Source organism: Zonotrichia albicollis, chromosome W (genome assembly GCF_047830755.1).
Source record: "Zonotrichia albicollis isolate bZonAlb1 chromosome W, bZonAlb1.hap1, whole genome shotgun sequence".
In the NCBI taxonomy this organism is placed as follows: Eukaryota; Metazoa; Chordata; class Aves; order Passeriformes; family Passerellidae; genus Zonotrichia; species Zonotrichia albicollis.
Window position 1 is genome coordinate 7,579,866 of NC_133859.1, and position 26,323 is coordinate 7,606,188.

The 26,323-nt window shown below is 46.1% G+C and overlaps 1 protein-coding gene across 1 annotated transcript in view; it reads right to left on the reverse strand.

The window, feature by feature from the left end:
- LOC141726811 (uncharacterized) overlaps positions 1-26,323 on the reverse strand; it is a 190,106-nt gene that overhangs the window by 13,100 nt on the left and 150,683 nt on the right. The gene's annotated exons all lie outside the window — the stretch shown is intronic.

The window sequence follows — 26,323 nt, forward strand, 5'->3', positions numbered from 1 at the left end:
GAGTATGGCTTTATTGTAGGGGTCCGTGAAGGGTCTCAGCTCTTCTTCTTCCGAGTTAGTAGGGGTACAGTATGCTACTTTTATACCCTTGGCCCGGATCAAATCCTGACCAATGGCAAAGGTGTTAGAGTGACCATAAGTGACCAATAGTAGGGTTAACAACATATTGCCTTACATGGCTATAGGGATAAGGTACAAGGCGGATGTCCCTGGAGACAGGAAACTTCTTTGCCGCTGTGTCAGCATTCTATTCTCCAAGGGGCCCTGGCTAAACCTGAGGGGTTTACTACAACTCCACTTTCTGTTTTTACAAAAAATGCATTCGTGAGAGTTCTTTTGAAACAGTTCACAAGACACAAGAACATAGCAAACACAGTAAAAATTACAAGGAGAATCAACAACAATCCCTTAACTAAAGATGCAGCCCATCCTGTTAGTCCCCATTGCCCAAAAAGTTCATTGACCTAATCTGGGATTCTTTCTACTTTCAAGTCCTTCACAAGATCTTTCAGTTTCTGGATGTTCGCATGGATGGACTCCGAAAGCGAAGAGAGGTTGAAGCAACACATTCCTTCAAAGTCCTCACATCCATGTCCATGGGCAAGCAGCAGGAAGTCGATTGCTGCTCGGTTTTGGAGTGAAGCTTGTCTTGTGGTTTCTTCTTCCTTTAAGAGATCACTTAAGGCTGCTGATGTGGCATTAGCTTGTTTACTGAGCCAGCACCCAAGGTGATTGATTTCACCGAGGGCTTTAGCTGCAGCTACCCAGGGTAAAAACAGAGAGACAGCAATCTTTTTTGGTCTGTTCCAATCGTATATTCTCAGATCACAATTTTCATTGAATTCAGTGTAGGACCTTTTTTCACGTTTTGATTCTCTTTCTTTTTTCCAATTATGTAACAGGGTGATGTTTGGAGTAAGGGTAGAAAGTTTTCCCAGAGTACAGGGACCTCCCTGGAGTCGGGAGGGGATCCCTGCCCATACTCTATCACCACAGATGAGAAACATTCCCTTGGGTAATACTTTGGGATGGAGAGAGAACACAGAAATCACACGGGCTGTGTAATTGCACCAATCATGAGGGTTGTACGCTTTGTTAACTGGTGATACATCTTTTCGATATGTGTTTTTGTGTTGGTCAATTTCTGGCCAATCATTTTTCGGACGCCGAAAGTAAAATTTGACACAATATGTGGCTTTGGAGGATCCCAATAGATCCAATTCTTGGGGTTCCTCTCGAGCATCTGGCAGAATTTTCGTCCACTCATCCCAAGTATCAGCCCCATTGGGTGTCTTACCTGTGGTGCGGAGAACCTCTGAGTTCTGGACAGGCCAATCGTCTGCTATAAAGGGAATTCCTACTAGACATGTAGAAAGTGGATTATCTATGCTTCCCATAGACAAGCACATGTTGTCTTGTTTTAAATTTTTTGCTAAGGTTACCCAAACATTATGGCTGGGCTGTGGACTAATCCAGCCGAAGGCACGCGGTACGGTATAGAGCATCCAGGCAGCGGTGAGGACAGCACCAACGGAGATATTTTTCATCTTTGGGCAGGATTAGGGCTTCTGATAGGGAATATAAGCACAATTTGTTATCTTTATGATGAGAGGGATTTCTGTCTTGTTCTTTTCTGTGTTCCCCTCCTCCCCCCCTTTTCTTTTAATTTCTAAGCTGCACTACGGGAGGAGGAGTGGGTAGAAGGTTAAAGGATTTTAAGGTTAGGAAGAGGGAATAATAAGTTTTTTTACAAAACACAACACAGTGTAATAACACATAATTCGGAGAACACTTTTGTGTTGAGGCTATCTGTGGCCTGTTACAGCAGACTGTTATTTAACTTTCTGTTTTGCCTGCTGCCTTGTAATAGGGCGGTCTGTCCTTGTGTTTGTGAGTGTTCGGCGACGTCTTCGTCTCCAGGCTGAGCTGGTTTGGTTTTGAGGTGGTCTTGTGTTTGCCTCAGGAGAGTTCTTGTCCTCGTCTGCAGTAGTGTTCGCTTTGCCTAAGTATGGTTTTACGTATTTTCCTGGGTACCACCTTGGACCTGATGGTAGTAGCATGCACGCATAGCCTCTACCCCAGGTAATCAACTGATGAGGCCCTGAAATTTGGTGTGTTTCAGGGTCCTTCACGAGCACAGGTGGTTTTTCCGTGAGCTTTGCTTGTGTGGTATTCGCAAAGTGGCGAAGTATTGGTGGGTCAGGCTCTGATGCTGTGCAGTTCAGGAAGTTGATGACAGAGAGCCTTGCACGGTCTCTCCACTGGAGATGTGATTTTCGTGTCCCTGTTCTGTTGCTCGAGGACTCTTTTGATAATTTGATGTGTCCTTTCCATGATGGATTGTCCTTTGGGGTTTACAGGTGTCATGGTTTGGGCCTGGCACAGAGCCAGTGCCCCTATGAAAATACCCTCTCCCTGGGGTCTGCTGTGAGATGTGACCAGGAATAAACAAAACAGGCTCCAGCTTAAACATAAAGAAAACTTTATTACCTTAACTACAGGAAAATAGGAAAAAACTATAAGGAAAAAAAAATCTGAAAACCTTACAAAAAGCACTTTCCTCCTCCCCACCACCAAAATTTCCCAATCCAATACATTCTCCCAAATCACCAACTGCCCAGCCTGGCACCACCCTTTAGAATACTCAAACTTCAGTTCATGAAGAGGAGAGGAGTCCTTCTTGCACCATAGGCTTCCCCTGGAAACATGCTGAAACCTCGTGTGCTTCCAATGTCACTCGGCACCGCCCGGAAAAGTCCTTTTGCCACTTGTGACATCTTCCTTCCATGCCCAGTGCTCTCACCACTGTGCATGGACCAGAGCTGCTTCTAGGGCTGTCTTTTGAGGATGCCTTGTCTCACTCCAGAAAGGCACAGTCTCTGCTTTGGGACATCTGTCCCCCCCATTTTTTTCCAACCCCCTGGGGCCGAGGGGTCCCCACGATGAACCCTCCTGGTTCTGAGGCACTGCTTCCCCCAAGTGCAGTCTCTGTGTCACAGGAATAAAACTGAGTCTATGGCTACACAAGAAAAGTCCAGCCAAAAGGCCACTCCAATTATCTCTCCCCACTCAGTCAGTCGTCTCCACAATCCTTCGGGCCAGGTCCTTGTCTCATCTCATCTCTTATCTCCCTTCTTATTCAACTCCGAGGAGGATCAGCATTTTTGCAAGGCCCAAATCATGTAAGAAAGGGTTAAAAATTTCAGTCTCTGTCTGTCCTGGAACGCCGGTACTCCCACACTCGCTGCTGCTGCGGCCAGCCTGCACTCTCCCCCCACCTTCTCCTCCTGGGCCAGCTGCTATCAATATCAGACGCCGGCTCTCTCTCTCCCTCCTGGGGGGGATGGCTGCCCAATGGCTGTCTCTTGGGGCTCCTCCACCCTTCCATCCTCAAGGGCCTTCTCACCCCCTATCTCTGTCCAGGCCCCGGGCCTACCACATGGCTGCCCCTCCCCCGCCCAGCAGCAGCGGCTGGACAGGGGAGGGAGATCTGACCTCTTCGCCTCGACGTCCCAAGAGGCCTCTCAGGGCCGAAGCTCTGCTTTTTAACCCCTGTGTATTCTCGGAGGTGTGTCCAAACCCCACTGGCCACACCAGGTGCCAATATCTAACTCCGAGCATCCATTGGTTTGACCACAGCATCCCAGAATTCCCACTTCTTCCTGGTCAAACCACCACAACAGGTATGCCCCTCTTGTGTGCTATGCCCCATTCATTGAAGAACTCCTTCAACTTGCGGGAGGTATAGGCAGGTCCATTTTCTGTTTTAATCTCCTTTGGTACACCCAGGGTGGCAAAAGCGAGGAGAAAGTGTTTTATTGTGTGCATGGTCTTTTCTCCTGCATGTGATGATGCAAACACTGCTCCTGAGAACGTGTTGACTGAAACATGCACGTACTTTGACCTTCCAAAAGGCACAAGGTGAGTTACATCTGTCTGCCAAAGCTGACAGCTATTCAGACCTCTGGGACTGACTCCCGTACCCATTGATGGTATCTGGAAATTTTGGCAGTTCAGGCAGGTAGCAACGATAGCTTTTGCCTGATCGTTTGAGAGCTTAAACATTCTCATAAGAGCAGGTACATTTTGATGAAAAAATGCGTGTGACAGCTTTGCCTGAGCAAAGATGTTAGGAACATTAGCAGTTTCTGCTGCCATAGCTAATGCATCTGCTTTCCTGTTGCCTTCTGCAACAACACCTGGGAGGCCCATGTGAGACCTCACATGCATTGTGATAGGGTTGCTTTCTGTGGGAGATAAGGTGTATTAATTTAGAGAGCAGTTGGTATAGCTTTGGGTTAGAGACCTCTTTGAGAAGAGCATGTTCTGCTCTTATAGCTATTCCCGCAACATAAGCTGAACCTGTGACCAGATTGAAAGGCTCGTTTTTAAATTTTTCAAAGGCTCTGACAACAGCTGCTAATTCTGCAATTTGTGGCGATCCTACTACTGTCTGCACATCAGATTGCCATTCCTGTGTTTGGGGGTCTCTCCAAGTAATCACCGACTTGTGGGATGACCCTGAGCTGTCTGTAAATAGAGTTAGAGCCTTGAGAGGTTTTCTACTTTGGATTCATTTTGGAATCAAATGGAAAGTTTTATTCTGGTTGAAAAGCTTGTGTTCTGGGATGTCTGATGAAGTTTGACCCGTATAGCTGTCCAGAGCAAATTGTAGACTCACATTGGTCTTGATCATATCCTCAAAGTCTTTAAGGGTTATTGTCAAATGTATGCATTCAAAATCACAACCTGAAAGAGAGCAAAGGCGAGTCCTAGCCTTTTTTACTAAGTGTGCTATAATCTCCTGGTAGGTAGTACGTGTCTTTGTAGGCTGGCTACTTGTAAAAACCCATTCCAGTATCAACAAAGGATCTCACAGCTGAGGGTCCCATTGGAAGATCAGTCCATGGAATCTGGGTGCTTTTCCCAGGATGATGAACTGGAAAGGCAGACTGGGCTCGTAACGATGGATTTTGTGTGAAGACAGGGCTTCCTGGACTTTGACGATGGCACCTCTGTCTTCCTCTGTGAGAGTGCCAGGGAGAGTCCAGTTCCTTGGGTCCACGAAGAAGGTTGAACAAGGGAGCAAGGTCCTTTGAGGTACTTCCTAGCAGTGGACGTACCCAGTTGATAGATCCGCTCAAAGTCTCTGAGGGTTTTTGGGTCGTCGTTGATGACGATCTGCTGAGGTAGGATGGTTCTTTCCCGGATCTGGACTCCAAGGTAAGTCCACGGCTCAGTGTACTGGATTTTGTCCTCACGAATTTCCATTCCTGCCTTTTCAATGGCTTCAATATTCTTTTTGACCGTTTTGTCCAAGTAAGCTTTGTCTGAAGCACACACCAGAATGTCATCCATGTAGTGATAGATGATGGCGTCTGGAAATGATTTCTGAATGGGAGACAGGATATGAGACACGTACCACTGGCAGACAGTCGGCGAGTTTTTTAATCCCTTAGGAAGAAAATGCCAATGATATCTTTTGAGCGGAGTTTCCTTGTTAATAGAAGGAACGGAGAAAGCAAACCGTGGAGCATCCTCAGGGTGCAGTGGTATGCTGAAGAAATAGTCCTTAATGTCTATGATGGCAAGTGTCCAGTCTCTAGGCAGCATCAATGGGGAGGGCAGGCCAGGCTAAAGAGGGCCCATGTCCTCGATGACTTCGTTGATTCTGCGAAGGTCGTGGAGAAGCCTCCACTTGTTTGTACCAGGCTTTGGTAGAATGAAGACTGGAGAGTTCCAAGGGCTGTCAGACTCCACTATGTGGCCTTTTTTGAGCTGTTCTTCTATGAGGGCGTTTAGGGAACGCAGCTTGGCTTTCTTTAGGGGCCACTGCTCAGTCCAGATTGGCTTGTGGCTTTTCCAGGTGAGACGGGGTATTTCTGGCAGCGCGCTCAACTCAGTGGCCCAAGTCAGAAATCCTGAATGGGAATACGTAGGGAAGCACCCCACTGGGATAAAATGTCTCGTCCCCAAAGGGTGATGGGGGCCCTTACCACAAATGGACGGATGGTTGCCAGCTTGCCTTCTGGCCCTTCAACCAGGATGTTGTTCTTGCTCCTCATGGATACTGTAGTTCCACCAATCCCGGAAATCATGCCTGCAACAGGTTGTAGATCCCAGTGTGCTGGCCAATCTGAACGGGCAATGATGGTCACATCTGCATCGGTGTCCAGCATCCCTGGCAGGTGGGTCTTCTCTCCTTTGTGGGAGAGGCCGCACTCGATGGTAGGCTTGGATGGTCCCATGACTTGTTCCCACATAGCTGTAGGGTTGAGAGGAATCTGTTCCCTGTGATTCTTTGGGAGTAAAAATGCTTGAGCTATTGGAGTTCCCTTAGAAAGAAAAAATGGTAAGTCCATGCAGTATACCTGCACGAAGATCTCTTGTCCCAGCTGCACCGTCAGCACTTCCGGAACAACGAAGATTTCCTTCGGAGTATTAACCGAATCACCTGTAATTAAAATGTCTGAAGAACTCCCTTTAGGTCCATATTTTCCTGTGGGAACACGGTGAACATTCTTATCATTAAAGTCAATGGGCAAAGCAGTTACCAGTTGTCAGTGGGTACCTCTCTGGGTTGTCCCGTGGGTTGGGGCTTCTCCTTTGGGTCTGGAGCAGCCTGGGTTTGTGCGTGATTGGGTCTTGGTGGCCTTTGATTTGTATTCTGCGCCCGAAGATCGAACGGGCGCCTCAAGGAGTTTAAAGGACACGGCTGATAGCGTTGCTTATTTGGGGTCTTTGATTATAATTACGATGGTATCAGGGAGGTGATCGCTCCGGGCAGTCCTTTATATAATGTCCTAGCTCTCCACAGTGATAGCATTTAGCTTGTTCTTTAGAGGTTATCACTGCATATGCACCAGAAACTCCTTCAGCAATACCCTTAGCAACTGCTTGCGCCACTGTATTTTCAGTGGACATGTGACGTGTACAGCATTCTAGCATTTGCTCTATTGTAGGGTCTGTATCCACAGGTAAAGGCCTCAAAATGGCCTTACATTTTTCATTTGAGTTGCTGAAAGCAAGCTTACATAAGAGTTCCTTTCTTGCTTCTGCACTCTCTATTTGTTTCTCCAAAGCATCTCTAAGTCTGTCCACAAATTTTATAAAGCTTTCTTCAATGCCTTGTTTTATAGGAGAAAAATGCATTGTTGGCATTGACTCATCCTGCATAAGAAGCAAGGAGGTTTTTGCTGCAATTGCTACATCCTGCAGCGCTTCTTTATTCAGAGTTTCCATTTGTTCAGCTGGCTTTTGAAAGTCTCCTTTGCTGGCCAACTGTTCTACTGTGAAGTTGGTCTTAGTAGCATCGGCAGTATATGAATCTGATAATGTTTTTAGGTGTTTCTTCCAATGCCTATCCCATAACAAATATTCTGCCGGTGACAGAAGGCATTGTGAAATATTTTTTACATCGTGAGGAAGCAAGACATGTGCAGAGAACATGGCTTCTAGGAAATTTCTAAAGATATGTGAACTACGTCCATGTTCCTTAGCAACATTTCTCAATTGCACTAGTTCCTCATTAGAAATTGGTTTCCATGTCTTGATATTAGATTCCCCACCATTCCTTCCTTGCCTGTACTCGACTGGAAAGGCTGTGATTTTTTGTGCTAGGTCTCAATTCCCAGACTTCGTAGCTTCTATCTTAATAAGAGCCCATGGGTCTATATTAATCGTATCAGAATCAGATTCATCAGAGGAGCTCTCATCGTCTGAGGAACGCTGTGAGGGATATGCTACCCGTGAATTCCTTTTTTGTTTTTTTTTTTTTGTTTAGAAGCATTTTTCATGGTTTTCAATGACTAGCCCGAAGTTGGCACTGTTGGATGAGGGGTTGCAGCACAGCAGGGACCAGATTGGGTGGGGGGGGTGACGCCACAGGTGGTCTCTGATCCGTTTGGGTGGCAGGAGGGTTGGGTCAGGGGTTGGAGGGACGCGTGGGGGCAGGGGGGTTGGCTGGCTGTGGATGCATGCCTTGGGGGTTTGGGGGTGCGCAAGCAGTGCTGCTGGTTTGGGGTACTACAGGTACAGGGTGAGCTGGTGTTACTGCACATATGTGCGGCTTGGCGCAGGGGGAAAGGGTGTAGGCATGACTCAGGAAAGCGGCGGGAGGGGCTGGCCCGCTCCCAGCCGGGGCCGGGAGGGCCGGGGATGTCTCGGGGGGGGGCGGGAGCAGGGGCAGTGACAGCGGGGAGGGCGGTCGCGGGGGGCAGCAGCGCCGGGTTGGGGGGGGGCGGCGGCGATAATGGGACCGGGGGGCATAGCCGGGGCGCGGTGGGGGAAGAGGGGAGCAGGGCGGGGGCAGCAGCGGGAGCAGAGGATACCGCGACGGAGCAAGCGGGGGCGGGGAGCTGCGGCGCGGGGGTAGGGGGGACAGGAATCGCGGCGACGGGAGGCGGCAGCACAGGGGCGGGGGGAGGGAGGAGGGGATAGAGCGGCGCAGGGGGAGGGGTGGGCGCAGCGGAGGGTACGGTGGTAGGGGCAGGGAGTGGGACCCCTGGGGCCGGAAGCGGGAAGGAAGCGGGGCCGGGGGAATGGGGGGCTGCAGGAAATGGGGAGTTGGTCAGCGAGGGTCCCGCGAGGGGGAGGGGTGTGTGGGGGGGCTGCTTGGCCTTGGCCTGTGAGGTGGTATCTACAGCAAGCTCTGCAGAGCCCAGGGGCTCTCTGGCCTGCAAGGTACATTCCTCTGTTATCTTATCAGCGCAATTAGCATATGAAGAGGAAAAATCTGTTAGTTTGGAATTTTTTTCAGAATTAGATTTTTCAATCGATTTTGTTATTATATGAAATAGAGGTAAGAAGTTAGTAACAGAAAAGTCCTGTTTTGTTTGAGACATATAAATGGTGTTTCCAACTGTATCCCAGAAAGAATTTTCAGTAATTGTGGTCTTATCAGTTTCAGGGAAATATAGCACAATCCAAGATACAATTTTTTAAAGAGTCTTTTTTGACAGACTACCTTTAGAAAAAGTGGAATTGTTAACAGATAAGGTTTCTACAATGGTTAAATATAACTCTCTCAAGTGTGGTTAGTCTTAGGGTGCTTAAACAAGTACCCATGATTTTCAAGCCCTTTCCACAGAAAAACAAGAAAAAAAAAAAAAAAAAAGGAAAAAGGTTTTTTAGAGCACCCAAAGGTATGCATGCAAACTTAATTAATACTTATGTCCTTTGGGGTCCTGGGTCTGTGGAAGGGTGTCTGCTCCTCAATTCTCCTCAGACTTTATCTCGTCCAGATGTATTGTTGAGATTGTTGAGGGTCGAATTGAGCCTTCCGCAGAGAGGATTTTCTAAAACGAAAAGTCCTTTCGCAGAAGGAGAGGCTTCCCGAACAGGCAATAACAGGAGGCCCTGCAAGGCTCCGATGCTCCGGTGAAGCTTCGCTCCTGGGGGCCAGGGTCCGATGACACGTTTGGGTGCCACTTAAATGAGCCTTGCTTGGTCTTATCCTATGCAAGCTGTTACAGCTCCAGAGCTCAGTCCCCAAGGGGACTGGGTGCCAGAAGCCAGCTCGCTCTCAGACCAAGGCCACTGGACAGCCCTAGCAAGCAGGGAATATTCAGCTCTTAGTGATTAGGCAGCTCTTATGATTTCAAGCTCTTTGCTTGCTAGGTAGCTTTTTCCCTTGGCTTAAGGCTCCAGCAGACGGTAGAGAGAGGAAAAGAAGAAGACACCGGCTGTTCCATGAGTATGGCTTTATTGCAGGGTTCCGTGAAGGGTCTCAGCTCTTCTTCTTCCGAGTTAGTAGGGGTACGATATGCTACTTTTATACCCTTGGCCCGGATCCAATCCTGACCAATGGCAAAGGTGTTAGAGTGACCATAAGTGACCAACAGTACGGTTAACACGATATTGCCTTACATGGCTATAGGGATAGGGTATAGGGCGGATGTCTCTGGAGTCGGGAAACTTCTTTGCTGCTGTGTCAGCCAGCATTCAGATTCTCCAAGGGGCCCTGGCTAAACCTGAGGGGTTTACTACAGTGCAGGATCAGACAAAGGCCAGTCCAAAGGTCCAGACAGAATGTCTGAGTATCCATGTAGAGTATGTCTTCTCATGTAGTAGAGTGATGCCAATTCCTGAGCCAGGCAGATGAGATCATTGCAGGTTTGGGTCTTGTGAGTAGCTTGAGACATATTCCAGGCTGGTTTTAGATGCTGTCAGCCCAGGTGCAGATGCCAGGGAAGTCCTTGACCATGGCCCAGGACAGTCCCATTCATACAGTAAGGGATCTGATATTATCTTAACGCTGTCCGGGAACTAGTTGCATACAAATGAGACTATGCTCCCAGCCAGAGTGGTCAAAGACATAACTTTTAGGCTTTTACAATATTTTATACATACATAGACATATATAGCATGAATTATCTCTACCATATACCACATAATTAAACACTTAAACCCTTTTTCCATTGAGATAAATGAAAAAGCCTTCTCTGGAAAAGGTTTTTTCAAGTCCTCATAGTGAAAAAGAGGCCCCCTCAGTAACTCCCTAAGTAATAGTTTTGTTCCTATTTTTTGTTATTAATAAAAAGAAAAAAGGGGGGGGGAAAGGTCGGAGTGAATGTATACCCCCTCTATTAGTTGTATACCTTTCAATAAATCATATAAGAGTACTATAATCCTATGATAATTCAGCCGCCTAAACCCAAGGTAAGTGCATTACAATGGACACTGGAAACCACAAACAGCATCCTGATGTCTCTTCAACAGATATTACAGAGCCATGTAACCACAACAATTAGTAACTACCTCATAGAAATCTGTGACTTTTGAAATAACAGTTTATATAAAGACACTGTTTGTTTACAAATTGCCTTATCTGTTGTTTGTTTTTTCTTACAGTCCTAAAGTTGAATGTTTCAAGATTTTCTAATTTTAGTTCAAAGTTAAGGTATAGCTCACAACTTTGTTTACAAATTATTTTTCATGTTTACAAACTGTTTTCTGCTTACAAATTGTTTTTTCTAGTAGTTAGACTTTCTTTAACAGTTTTAAGAGTTAAGTAGTTTATTGTTCTAAAGATAAGCTATGATTTATAACCTAAATGAAATAAACAGGGCCAGGACACTCTTCTCCTTTTTAATGCCTTTATTAAAAGTGATCAGCTCAGGATTGGGCGGCTTGGCAGGGCTGCAGTCCCCATTGTGTCTCCCAGGGCGACTCAGAGGAGGCGGATATGCGCAGCTCTGTTCCCTAGAGGCAGCAGAGCTGGGGGATCCAGTCCTCGTGGGAGCCTTTAGGGCGTGATGTCCCCGTCAGATCTTCATCCTTTCAGCTTCTCAGCTGCCTGGTCCCGGCGTTGGGACGACTCTCTGCTCAGGGTGAGAGGGACTCGGCATCTCTGCAGGCTCAGCACTCGGCTCCTCATGTCCAGACATCACTTTAGTCTCTCTATTCTTACTTGGCTCGTTGTTTTTGGGGTTTTCTCTGTGCATTTTGGAGTCGAGGTCCCAAAGCCTGCTGGTCTTGGAGTCACTTTGCATAACCCCCCCCACCCTCTCAGGTGTCTTCCCTATGTTGGAAGAGCGCACTGCCCCAGGGAAGGGCCATCACCCCACCCAGCCAGGCCTTTTACTAATACAAAAGAGGAGATAAGCTTCAACGACCTGTGATTACAATAACAAAACACTAAGAGCTCTGGTAGAGACAGAGACCTGGCTGCGTCCCTGTAACTCTTTCTCACAAAAAAAAATATTAACCGAATTTTTGTTCATAGCACTAAACATTAAGCCTGTGACATGCTAATTTGAATCTTGCCTACAGACTCTAAACCAAAATGCTGCACGTTCACTAATATATAATTCATGCAAATTAAAACCATGCTGTTTTCTGTCACCCTCTTTGCTAGGGACTCCTGCAAGGGGATGACAGAGGACAAGTCACAAATTTTGGTAAAGACAAAGGGTGAGATGTTGCACTGCAAGCTGATCTGTAGTTAGCATTAATCCGGTTATGAATAAGAAGTCCAGCCCAGCTCCATGAACTAGTCTCTGGGCTGACTGACAGTGTTTTCAACCAATGGCAGCTCTCCTAAAATGCAAGCATTTGGTTGGTTCAGAGTCTGGGAGCACACAGACCAGACCAATGGCTTTGTAGCACCAGGACTTTTTGAATTGCCTATAAAAGGGTGTTGGATTCAATAAACACTGCTGTTTGTCTGAGGAAACATGGAGTGGTTTGTTTTATGTTAAGTGTCAGACATATGAACACCAACACGTTAGTGGTGAGCAATGTCAGGAACATCCCTGGCTGAGCTGCTGCCTGCTGCCACTGCCTGCTAAAAGCACAGCCAAATTCAGACCAGAGGTGGGATCCATGCACACCATGTGTGTAAACTACAGCATGGAGGCAATGCAGAGCAGAGGCTTTGCTGGGCTCTAAGTGCAAACTGCAGCTCTGGGCCAGATATAGGAAATGGGCTACTGGTGGAGTGGGCTCCTAGCTGCTGGTGGGTGAGTATGCTTGGGGTCCCCTGGGGCTTTGATAGGAGAGGTAGCAAAAAAAAAAAGTTTCTCAAAATCCATGTATCTATTGATTTAGAGTTGAGGAAATGCTTGAGGATCCCCCTCCATCTGCTGCGCTAGAGGCCTGGAAGGCACTTCAGCATTGAGACCCCTCAGACCAGGCTGGACTAGCATCATCTCTGGTTCTCCGTTTTCTTCTAAAAAGCTCACATCCAGTCCTAGGATGCAGGACCATGTTCCTGCCAGCCCAGGGACTCAGCTGGCCTGAGGCACCCTCCTGCCAGACCCTCTATTCCTGCCTGCTCCTGCAAAAATCTGGCTCAGGCTGCTGCAGCTGCCACAAGGAGGGGACTTTGTGATGTTGTGGGATTGGAAGATCCCTGCTGCTGTTACCTGCAGCCACCCTGCCATCCCCAGCTGTGCTCTTAGGTGATTCCCTTTGCTTCACCTGTAGACAGGATTTTCTGAGGCTTATTGAGACCCTGCAATGCAGGGTCCCTGCCTGGGACCTGTCCTGAGCACCCCCACATCCACTAGTCACTTTGATAGGGGATGAAGCATCCTTCTGGAAGAGGAGCACATGGGAGAAGCAGGTGCCAGGGATGTCACATCCTGAGCCAAGGCCAGAGCAAACACAAGTGCCAGCATCAGCCCAAAGCTGGGGTTTGGGTAGAAAACACTGGAGAGGGCAGGACCTCCTTTTCTTTCTTGGGAAGGGGGAAAATGGGATAGCTTGTGCTTTTCCTGGGCACATAGGATATGAAGGATGCTCTTGTGCTCGCCAGCAGGAAATCTTTTTAAGGATTTCTAGTTGAGCCTCAAGGATTTGTACCATATTCAGTTTCCAACCAAATGGGCTTGATTGGTGTGCTCGAGCACCGACTGTCCCAAATGGATTTTGGCTAGTCTTGACAGCTAGCCTGCTGCGGTGATACCCCAAAGGGACAGTCCTGTGAGACCTGCAGTGTGGGTGTCACAGAATGGGCACCCTCAGCATCCCCCAACCAGGCTTTGGCTCATTTATTTTTTCACTGCTGGATGATTTTGTATGTACCTATCTGTCAAAATCTGGGTTTGGGGAATCAGTGCTGCCCATGGAGTCCACATTACCCCCCCCTCCCCCCCGTAGGGATCATTTTGCACAGCCTCATAATTTCATACTGCTGGCATTTAAACAAGCAAATGCAAAAAGATGGTGTGAAATGGCTTTGGTAGGATGAGTCCCAGGAGTGAAGGAGCCAGAGGATATGTAACGGGTGAGGAATGAGATGCATAAGAATTGTTTAAGGTCCCTGTCCCATACCTGGCCAGGGCTGATACCAGCATGAAACACAGCATGCAAGTATTGAGGACAGGAGAAAACAATGTGTGGCCTGTGGACTCCTCAGTGCTCTCCTCCTGTGCTGAGCCTCCAAAACCAATGCTTCCTTCTACCTTCCCAGTGATAAATTCCTTCCTTCCTTCCTTCCTTCCTTCCTTCCTTCCTTCCTTCCTTCCTTCCTTCCTTCCTTCCTTCCTTCCTTCCTTCCTTCCTTCCTTCCTTCCTTCCTTCCTTCCTTCCTTCCTTCCTTCCTTCCTTCCTTTTTCTCTCATATTGTTGGGGTTTTAGGAATTCTCCTTCTGTTTTTTTTCCTCTTAAGGAATTTCCCCCCATAGGTGTTGACAACTGGATACTTAACAAAGAAAAAAGAAGTTGTCAGCTCAGGGGAGGGGTGCAGTTGGCTACTCTATCTTTACCTGAGGTGGGGTGCAGCCCCTAGCCCACGTCCTCACTCTCTCACTCACACACTCTCTCTTTCAGCTTCGGAGGAGGACGGTCAAAGCTGATGCTTGGGGAAGGGAATTTGCTGACATCCCTGTAGTCTAGCCTGGTCCTGCTTCTACTGCTGTGGAGTGAACCTGGGCTCGTGAGAGCAGCCACTGAACTGAAACCTTATTAACAACCACCTCACTAAAAGAAGGACTTTTCACCATCTGCTCAGGTGCCTGGGATCCTGAGCCCACCTCTCCCAGCCCTTCTTGGAGCCAGGATGCCATTGCCCCGCCCCCCGCCACTTCTTCGGCACTGCTCTGAGCTTTTGCTACACTAGCCATGCACCCCCTGCCTGCTGAGACATCCTGGGACTCCCACTACAGCTCCAGAGTTTGATATATTTCCTCCACTGTTATAGATGGATAATGAGATGATTGGCTCTTGCAAATAAGGGATGAATATTGTATGAATATTAAGAGAAGCTTTAATGATGTATAGTTATGTTATTGTAGCTTAGATGTCCTCTGTTGTCCCCATAGTTCCCTTCCCCCCCCCTCCCCCCGTATTGTTGCCATCAGACAGCCTGGGTTATCTAGGACAGGTAGAAAGACATGTACATGTGCCCTTTGCCCCTTACATGGGGCAGTTGGGAATGGAAAAGCTTGTTGTTAAGGGGGTGCGGCATGACAACCCCTGACCCTCCAATCAAGTTGCAAGAAAGCAGTCTCCACCAATAAACGGCAAAGAAGAGTTGACTGACAGACTTTGGGAGGGGCCAGGAATGGCTGATGCAACCCCTAGGATTATAAAAGACTGAGCATCCATCTTGAAGATGAACCAACCACGTGGTAGGCAGCCACGAGGGCAGTTCCCAGCCCGGCACTTTTTCCTTATTCAGTCCTTTTTTGAATTTTTGCTAAGGTTTAATAAACCTTTAAAAAATTTTAAAGTGAGCAGTTGTCTCTCACATCTACCACCCTAGGATTGTTGCTCATTCCTGCTGTTCCAGCTTGCCACTTCTGAGAGTCCTGCTAGAGCACCGGGATTGGGTGCCCTGGGGGGGGGGGGGGGGGGTGATTGTGAAGCAAGCCTCACTTCCATCCCTTCCAGTCTCAGTCAAGCCACCATTACCACATGCTCCCCGAGCTTGAGCTGGAGCGCCCCCTGCAACACCAGGGAAATCATCACACCTGCCCTGCCCACTGGTAGCCACCAGCGCCCCTGCCGGCTGTGACCATCACCACACAAAAAGGGAAAGTGCCTGCGGCGGAGAAGGCTGTTACTGGGTTTCTGATTCTGTTTGTTGTTAATGCCATAGTTGTTTGTTTGCATTATTATACATACTAGTAAAGAACTCTTATTCCTATTCTCATATCTATGCCTGAGAGCCTCTTAATTTCAAAATTATAATAATTTGGAGGGAAGGGGTTTACATTTTCCATTCCAAGGAAAGCTCCTGCCTTCCTTAGCAGACACCTGTCTTTCAAACCAAGACATATTTTCTATCAAATAAAACCCATACTATTGACATTGGGATATGGTTTCATCTGTACCTTAATTTGGGTGGAGGCATTTCTAATAACTTTAATAACCGGACCATGACAAGTTGAAAGGGAGTCTCATTGGTAAAGAGGTTCACATATTTGAGGATCTGGTGGCCACAAGTTCATTGCAAGGTCTGCAGTGGGGGAAGGTCCAACCATAGCCTCTTCCCTCCTTTTTGCCTTAGTTTTCTTGCAAGGAAATGGGGAATGCTGAGAGCAGCCCTTTGCCAAAAAGTATATTGAGATTGATGGACAACAAAACACTGCAGCATTGTTTCATGTCTGGCTGTCTTCCCAGGGAGCAACTTTTGCATTGTTTCCCCATAACTCTTCCTACAGCTGATTGACCCAACAGCACCTTATGTTTGAAGAGGATTTTGCTGCCAGGTTGGTTAAAAATAAATGTCACACTGATGCCTTAAACTTAAGCTTTCATATTTTCCAGATTCTGTACTGCATTATTATATAACGCTGAACTTCATATAAAGTGTTAGCAAGTTCTCTTCACAGTTTAGTTAGACAAAACAATCCTTTTCCAGCCTGAGAACCAAGGACACCATTGCAGCTTCAGGTCCAAAAAGTATAAACAATAGTGAATTGAGAAGAGTAATCTGTGAGGATGGGACTTCATAACCTGAAGCTGTAATTGGACAATTAACCCCAATATGTAAATGGACCAAAACTTATAAGACTGTTAAAACTTGTGACCTGTCATCCATCTTGGGTCCATCTTGGGCAGAGCCATGGCCGGGCTCTTATACTGCCCAAGGTGTATCCTTTGAAGGCCTTTCTAATAAATACCTACTTTATTCCTTTAACACTGTCTAGCCTCTGTTACAGATAGCCTTTCTAGGCATCAACATCATCAGCTAGCAAAGCAACACCAATACAACCAAGGTGATCAAGGTGCAATGGGTGGAGTGCCACAAAAATGATCAGAGGGCAGGAGTAGCTCTCCTATGAGAAAAGGCTAAGAGGGTTGGGGTCGTTCAGTCTGGAGAATGCTCTGGGGTGACCTTATTGCAGCCTTTCAGAACCTAAAGGAAGAGAAAAAAAAGATGGGGACAGACTTTTTATCAGGGCCTGTTGCAATTGGACAAGGGGTGATGATTTTAAACTGAAAGAGGGTAGAAGATAGATACTAGATAGAATGAACAAAATTTTTATGATGAGGGTTGTGAAACAGTGCCACAGGTTGCCCAGAGAGGTGATGTATGCCTGCGCTGGTTTGAAAGTAAATCAGTGTGAGAAATGAACCCCTGTCCGGGGGTGACGTTATGATGCTTGTATCCCCATTCATATGTTCTGTATCTTTAAGACTGTCTCTGAAGAGTGAAAGTTTTGTTTGGGTTTCTCTTATCAGGGACACAGAGACGAGCAGTACATAGGGCTGCTTTTCCTTTTGGCTTTCTGCTTTGCTCTCTCTCTCTCTCTGCTCTCGCTTCTGCTTGCTTTTGTTTCTGCTTATTAGCTAGGTCTAGCTAAACAGTCCAAATTCCTTCCTGGACTGTTTCTCTCCTTTTTCTTCAACCATCTCGAACCTGCTCTGGACTGGGACCTGGGAACACTGAGGGTTTGCACCGTTTGGCCTGCAGCAGCTGCCCCAGCACCAGAGGGACTGAGAACAGAGCAACCACCCCCAAAAGAGACTTTCTGATTTTGTCATCTTTTCAGAGCGGTGTCATCTGGTATTGTTCATTTTATGTTCTGGGGGGTGCTGTGCCTGTTAAATAAACAGGTTCTTTCCATTTCTCTCTGAAGATGTCTTCCCGAACCGGTTGGGGGTAGAGGCCCTGTGGGTTTGCTTTCAGGAGGGGCCCTCCTTTGGAGATTCTCTACCAAATTTGCCCTAAACCAGGACAACCCCACACAAATACCTTCCAAGAGATTTCAAGTCAGAGTTACATTTTGATAGAAAGATTACAATAAATGCAAGGATACAGAAAAACTGGCTTAAAACCACAAAGAGTACAACCTGGCCCCTCTTGGTCATGGTGATAGTCACAGTCCGATTAAACAGTGGTTGTAGCGCTGTTGAAGTGATGGTTTCAGTCTTGTCTAAAGTGGTGGTCCTGAGGAAAGTTTGGTCCTCCCATGGAAGTTCAGGTCCTCCTCTGAATGTCCACTGGTGGTGGTGTCCCAAGTCTCTAAACCGCCCAGATTATATACAGCAGAGTTCGGGTGGTACCTTCCCCAGGGCAGGGAGTTTCACAATGGAATTATGCAATCCTATGAGTCAGAGGATATTTTTGGAGTCCTTAAAGGTTGTTCCAGCTGCCTATTAGGCTGATGCCTTTCTGGTTCATTATGGCCCATTTGCAGAGAGAGACCCCTTCAGGATGGGTGGGACTGTGCTTCTGCTTTTCTGGAGGGAGTTATCAGAGCTGAGTGATTGGTGAGAAGAAAAAGAAACAATATGCTGCATTTCAAGGTTGCCCCTTTTTCCTTATCTCATTTAACAGCCGGCTCATAGCCTGAGGGGTGGGGTGTGCACTGGACAGCTGTTTCAAACAACCCACCATTAACAATTCACCAGGAATAACCTAGATGGGTCTAAAATACATAGTTTGGTTACATCTCACCCTCAGGTAACCCAGGACAATGCCCCTGAAAATATTCAAGGCCATTCTGGATAGGGGTCTGAGCAACCTGGTCTAGTGGAAGGTGTCCCTGCTCATTGCAGGGCGTTTGGACTAGACTCCCTTCCCTTCCAACCCAAACCATTATATTGATCCCAGAGCAGGCACTGCTAAATGCTTCTGTTGATACTCTTATGGTCTTGCTTTCAAAATGGCAAAACCTGTTTTAAATGTTGACTCCCACTTTGCTGAACACAACCTAAGAGCTAAGGTAGTGCTCAACAGGCACTTAGACTACAGGCACAGCCACATGAGAACTTTAACTCTCATGATGTGAAAAGGATTGTTCAAAATAAGCAAAAGGAGATATTTCTTCACACAATGCACAGATAAACTGTGGAGATATGCTATAGGAAATGTAAGTATAAGGAGTTTACAAGGCTTCAAAAACCACACTGCTCAATTCATGAAAGGAAAATCCATCAGGAGCTACTGTATACAAAGGTGCTCGAATGTGGTGCTGCAAATGCTCAAAGTGTAAATTCCTGGAGAATCATTCCCTTAAGACCATAAAGTCCAAACATTAAGAAAACATTAAGAAAAGGAGAGCACTGCTGGGAAGCAGCATTGCATGTGTACCCTATTCTCACACTTCTGGAGTCCATTACTGGTCACCAAGCCAGGTGGTCTGGCGTGACCCATAACAGCTCTCCTCCTGATCTTACTGATCTCCTAACCAGCTCAGCACATCACTTGCACATCTAATTGCAAATTAAAAACTCCTGCCCCACTGCTGATGCAGGATTGCAGGGAAACCACGAGTTATCTCCTAACTGGGTGGAGGAGTTGCAGCACAAGGCACTCTGCACGCACAGCCAGCAGCACACACAGGCAATTACTGTGGTTCGGCTCACGTGCTCTAATTCATTAAACCACAGTAATGCAATCACCCCGCGGAGCCCTTTTAGGAACAAACCACTGAGATAATATTATCCCCTGAGGACCTGCAATTCGGAGAATTAATTTAGTCTAGTAACTCCCAGCAATGTTGCAGGCAATCAAACCAAAAGAAATTATGACCTGTGTCTAAATTGCCTGTAACCAACCCTTCAGGTGATGCCCTGCAACCGCCAGGTTTGCTTGGGCACGTGGAGTAAGAACCAACTTTTTACTCGGGATTTTTATGCATATGAACACTTAATCCTTGAGGAACTTCATTGTGAAGTACGACGGAGGGATTTGGCTACAGAGACTGGATGCCAGACAATCACTGTGTTATAGATGGAGAATAAGATGATTGGCTCTTGAAATTAAAAAACATCATATAGTCAACCCAGGACAACACCCTTCTGAATTTAATAGGTAAATTATGTTCATGTCATAGTTGTTAAGGCAGAAAACAGGTAGGCACTGATAACTTGTTCAGCTACCACAGCAAACAGAGCTTATCTGCCTTGATGTAAACATATCTAAATGGTACTATACAGTGGAATGGGAATCAAAGACTAGAAAAATTATCAGCCTGGTTGCTCAGTGCTATGCTCCTTCTGCATCTTCTGTTTCTGTGTCTAAAAGCAGAGATGCAAATGTAAAAAAATCAAATAGAGGATGTTATGAACAAAACTTCAGTTAATATTTTTTTCTGAGAAAGAGTTACAGGGACGCAGCCAGGTCTCTGTCTCTGCCAAAGTTCTTAGTGTTTTGTCATGGTAATCACGGGTCGTTAGAGCTTATCTCCTCTTTTGTATTAGTAAAAGGCCTGGCTGGGTGGGGTAGATTGCCCTTCCCCGAGGCAGTGCTCTCTTCCAGCATAGGGAAGACACCTGAGAGGGTGGGGGGGGTTATGCAAAGTGACTCCAAAGTCCAGAATGCTTTGTGGGACCCCGACTCAAAATGCAACGAGAAAACCCCAAAAACAACGAGCCAAATAAGAATTGAGAGACTAAAATGATGTCTGGACATGAGGAGCCAATGGCTGAGCCTGCAGAGATGCGGAGTCCCTCTCGCCCTGACCATGGGAGTCGTCCCCAGCGCCGAGACTGAGGGGGGACCGCACCGACAAATCAACATCTGACGGGGACATCAGGCCCTAAAGGCTCCCACGAGGACTGGATCCCCGGCTCTGCCCCTAGTGGACGGAGCTGCACATATCCTCCTCCTCTGAGTCGCCCTGGGAGACACGACGGGGACTGCAGCCCTGCCGAGCCGCCCAATCCTGAGCTGATCACTTTTAATAAAGGCATTATAAAGGAGAAGTCGTCTCCTGGCCCTGTTTATTTCACAGGATGCCTACAAATATGCATTTTGATTGACTAGTGCTCACCAGGTCAAGGCCTGCACAAGCATTGAAGCCCTTTAAATGATTGTGTCTGACCCATCATTCACTGATGTTTATGATAATTTTTTTCGTATTCACAGTGATCCTTAAAAAAACTATTGTGTTCCAGCCTGACAGCCAGCATTCATCCTGAGTAAAAAGCTTAAGGCTTCTTAAAGATTGTCCAAAGATACTGTAATCCACTGAATTTTTATCAGTGAGGCTGACTAACAAATTTTTACTCTGAAGTCATATGTATTCATCTCAGCAGCCTAAACTATTCATGGAGTTGTAGGCTGCTATCACAAACTCACCTGGGCCAGGCTGTGCAGCTGAATTTGCATGAAACAGCTGCCTTGGCACTTATCCATGAGGAGAAGTGTCTCCTTGCCTGCAACACTAAAATTGAACTGAATTTTTAAGGTAATTGCCTTAATTGTCAAAGAATTAAAGCATCAGTGGGGTTCTGATCTGTGACCAATTTTCTCTTTGATTACAACAGACAACATTAATTATTTCCTCTCTTTGGTAGACTGACTGTCCATCCACAATACTCAGATTTCTTATCCCACCACCACAAGTGGGAAACAAGTGATTCCATGGGATCAGCAGTGAGTCTCTCAGCCTCAGCAAGTTCAGACCAGCAAGATATTTAGGAAAACCTGTCAATGCAAATGTCAGATAAATTGACTGGCAAAGTTTACAGTGGTCAGCTGTGGATGTGACAGTCTGGTCAGAGAGAGAGAGAGAAAGCTAGATAAGCTTTCCCATGAGTTGGCCTGGGAAGCTTTAGGGAGCTGGAGAGAAAGAATGATAATCAAATGGAAACAATCTGCAGGTGGTGTTTTGTGATAAGCTGGTTTGCCCATAAGGTTGTTTACAGATGGGTCATTTCTTAATTAGCCAATGGTGATGGTGTTTTGATTAAAGGACCAAACTAGAGTATAAAAAGGAATGGGTTCTTAATAAAGCTATTATTGCTTTCTGAGAATCCATGGAGTGTGTCACTCATATATCCATGTCATCTCTGACTCAATGGTGACAGGCAGCTCCTCAAACTCAGTTAGAGGAAGTTCACTGAGAACTATTAAACTATAGTAATTCTGGTAAAGTTTGAACATATTCCAATGGTCTGCATATACCAGATATGCAGTCAAAGAGCATCTGTTAAGTGCATCTGCAAAAGGTAATTAAGAAAGTAAGAAAATTGTCACTGAGTTTAAATTTGTCCGAGTATCTGCCCTAATGTTTTTTAACATATAAATTCTTCCTTTTTTGCGAGAAATACACATTTTATTGGAAAAATCAGGGCATCAAGCAGTGAAATATTGTGCCTTACCACTGTAGATCTGTTCTTTTACCTGAGCTGAATTCAGTCCAGTTCAATTTACGTACCACAGATGAGTGCTAGAGACAACTGAACACACAATGCATGCTTAAAAGAAACCAGATGTGACTAAGCCAGCAATTATGGAATTGTTTATATAAAAAATGGAATAGCATGTGAACATCTAGTACTTTCTTGTATGAGCTGCTGGAAAGAATTCAGGAAACTATAATTCCAGTATTAGCTAAAGGAAGATAGGACAAGCCATTGTTTAGCATGCACATGGCACTTTAAAGCATGTCCTCGAAAAACCAAAGAGAAGGATGTGTGGTGAGACTCTGCAGAGTAGGGTGGCCAAAGCCCTGTACACTTTAAACCATCTAACAATATCGCAAACCTCCCCAAACCCTGTCATCTTAAATCATTTCTTGTCATTACAGTCCTCTAGTGGCATCCAGTTACCTAAACCTAAGGTATTGGTACAGGACCTCATCACTAACAAATGGGAAGGCCTTTGGGACCTTGTCACTTGGGGGTGCACGTATGCATGTACTTCCGGAGATGCCGGCATTCAATGGGTACCTGCTCAGTGTGTGCGACCTGCTCTGTGCTCTGCTCTGGACTGCAACCAACAACACCTCTCTGACAGCCGCTCAGCAGATGCCATAGAACAGTAACCAGAACAACTTTCTGCACCAGCTAGATGTAAATCTGAGATCTTTGGAATGACAACTCAGCTGTGACTTCACCTGGACCTCAAAAGTTGGATACTTTAAGGACATTACTAGCAAAAGGAAATGATACCTCTGATAGTTTTAAAGTTGGTTTGTTTGTAACATTCAAGTTGTAAGTTTTAAGTTTCAAGTAATTAGGCTGTGGTGTGCCACCCAATACAATTATGCTTTTGATCAATCCTGGACATGAGCATAAAAATTTTGATGGGACACACCAATAGCTAGAAAGATTAGGCTTGTCAAGTCATCCTGGATTGGCTATATGCTGCTTGTATCCCCAAGTGTCTGTTCTGTTTATGCTAGATAATAACTTTTGCACCTTCAAGACTAGTTCCAAGAGTGAAGGGGGGGAGAGAAGAAGTGAAGTTTGTTATCAAAAACCGCACTTGCTCCACTGCATCCTTCTACTGGACTGTATTGTCTGCAGCACAGACAGCAGGAGAGAGCTCTCCTTTATTTTTAGTTAGTATTAGCTAGCTGAAGCAGAAAAGTTCCCTAGATTAGTTTTTTCTTTTTCTTAGAACTGTTTAAACCTGCTCTGGACTAAAAACCCAGAAGAGCACCAGCAGCTCACACCTGTATCCCACCAGGCTAGGCCTAGGCTGCAGCATTTCCAGTGCTGGAGAGACAAATAAGAGACTAAGTCAAGCTATGGCCCACAAAGGGGACTTTCTAAGTTTGTCATCTCTTCAGAGTTGCGAGAGGTTATATTGTTTCCATTGTTCATTTTCTTTTTGTGCTGGTAAACGCTTTACCTGTTAAATAAACAGGTTTTTTCCACTTTTCTCCAAAGAAATATTTTCCCAAACCAGTTGGGGGAGGGGCCATTTGAATCTGCTTTCTAAAGGAGCCCCTTGTCTTAAGTTGAAAGATGTAGCTGGGGGTGTGTATTCTAATTTGCCATCTGTTAGATGTGGGGCAGTTATCTTCTGTTAGTTGGGCAGTTTTCTTTATCTCTTCCACAACCAATCCTCCCTCTGGGAAATATCTTCTGTTAATGAGCCACTGAGTGTCACTGCTTAACTGATAAAATCACATCATTCCATTGTCAGATGCTCTGCCCAAGGGGAGGAACCAAGCATTCCTACCTGGATATAATCAGAGATTTAGAACAACAGAGATGCCCTTTTCCTACTGGATTCCCAGAGGAGCAGCTTTTTTCTCCACTAGATTGCCAGAAAAAGACCAGGCCCATCTATACCACCACCGGACCTTCAAAAGAAAGCTACACTTTTCTACAGGATCACTGCTTCAACAGAACCACACCTATCGCTCCAAGAAGATTGCAGCCACCATTTAATCAGACTGCAACCAACACCCTGACCAACAGGATGTCAGGTCAGATTCTGACTCTAGTTGCTGGGGTTTTTTTTGTTTGTACTATTGTATTTATATTTTTAATTTTTCTAGTAAAGAACTGTTATTCCTATTCCCATATCTTTGCCTGAAAGCCTCTTATTTTCAAAATTATAATTTGGAGAGAGGGAGTTTACATTTTCCATTTCAAGGGAGGCTCCTGCCTTCCTTAACTGACACCTGTCTTTTCAAACCAAGACAGATTTTGGTGCCTAACATGAGGCATGAGGGCATCAAGAGAAAAAGGATGAAAAAGGAATAACAGTTCTTGAGTAACCTAATTTTTGTGTGCTGATATAGAAACCTCATTAAGTGTCCCCATGTGGTCTAGCTTACCCTGGTTTAGGTGGCACGTAGTCATGCCTATATTTCTCCCATTTGCAGGCCCTTATCTAAACATAGTTCCTATAACTAAAGCTACTGTAGCTATTATCCAGTTTTCTTTATGAATTAATAAGGTGAAAAATTCATAGGTCTTTAACTTCCTCTGTAAGGCAGGCACATGGATTCAGAGCTATCACACACTATCTATGTTTTTGGGGTTACTTTAATAATGGTACCTACTGTGAGGAAATGACATTGGGGAAAATTTTCTCGCAACCCTTTAACCAGCTCTTTAGGTCTGCCCCACCAGTTTTCAAAGGGTTCAAATCCTCTCTAAATGCTTATGATATCATACAGTAGTTGGTGTTGCTGATATGCCCACTAAACCTATTCTATTTAACATTCAGAGATAAGAGAAGATTAACCTAGATAACCACTCTGACACCTACCCCAAAGAAGAGAGATGCTACCCCAGAGCCTGACCTTGCCCCACAACCCACCTCAGAAATGAACCACCCAGATTAGGTGGGGGTTCTAGTGAAGGAGATGTGCGAGATAGGTCAGATGCTGGAGGGGCTTCCCTAGCAGCGTGCCCCGCTCTCAAACCACCCTCTGCAAAAGCGGAGCGCAGGCGGCAGAAGTGGCAGGAGGGGAGGGGGCTGCAGGAACTGCTGCGGCAAGCATGCAGTACTGAGGGCATGGGTGTCAGCACATGGCCGCCCCGCAGCGCCAAGCACATGGCACAGCCGTGAGACAGCAGCAGGCAGCGGGCCACCATCAAATGCAGGTCTGGGAAGGTGCCCACAGCACTGCATGTAGGCAGTGAGGGGGGCGACCCGAAGAGTCCAGGGGCACCGACGGAAGTGGCGCCGGCAAAAGCAGCACTATGTCCCTGCCCCCTACACACGGCAGGCTCTGCTCGGGAAAGCACAGTCAGCATCTTGTGGGCTAACAAAGCCCTTCAAGCCACTCCCACTGCTTCTGCAACAGTCCAAGCTCCATCTGTTGTGGACCCTCGTGAACTGACACTGAAACCTAGCTGAACAAGTAATCCCGTCCTCAGGGAAACTCCAGCATTTGCACAAGACTTGTACAAAAGCAGCTACGAGCTAAGCCTGTCATTTCTACAGCTAATCCGTGGAATTTTTCTGTTTTTTTATTATTCAAATAGAAATTGCTACATGATTTAAGGATTCAGTACTGTTGTTATGCTTGTGTTACCACTGCCCCAAACCCTCTTACCATACCACCTTATAACCCTCTGCATTGTTTTGATTACCTTTTATGAATAGATGCTCCTGTAATAATTTAAAATTATAAGCAATTGTAATATATGGTAGAAATAATTCATGCTATTAAAGAATGTATGTTATAAAGATTGTAAAATCCAAAACGTGTCGCTGACCACATACGGCCCGAGAGCAGATGTCTATTCAGATTCCAAAGAATTTCTGGACATGGCTAAGATAACGATCGCGGCTTTAGCGTAAGAATAGACGCTTCCAGGGCGATGATTACCGGTATCTCGAGTCATCGGAAACTGCCTAGGAGCGATCATTGTCCTGCAGGTAACATCAATCAAGACAGAAGTCAATCATCACTGACTATCCACCTGGAGATGATCTTTGTCCAGCTCTGCACACTGAAAGAAACAGCGATGAATGTGAAGAGTTAGAAAAGAAATTGGGACTCCTTCGCCTCGGGCACGATAAACTGTATAAAACCTCGCCGCAAGAAGCGGTTCTCGTGAACGGGGTAGGGTCCGATGCTATAGAGGTCGGATCCAGGTTCACCCAGCGCTGATCCCGGGCTCGACGCTGTCTCTTTGGCTGTGGTGATTTCGAAGACCGTAATTCGGTCACGCAGAAAGATTAATAAATCTTTTTGCAATTTTTGATAATTTGGCTCACGATTGA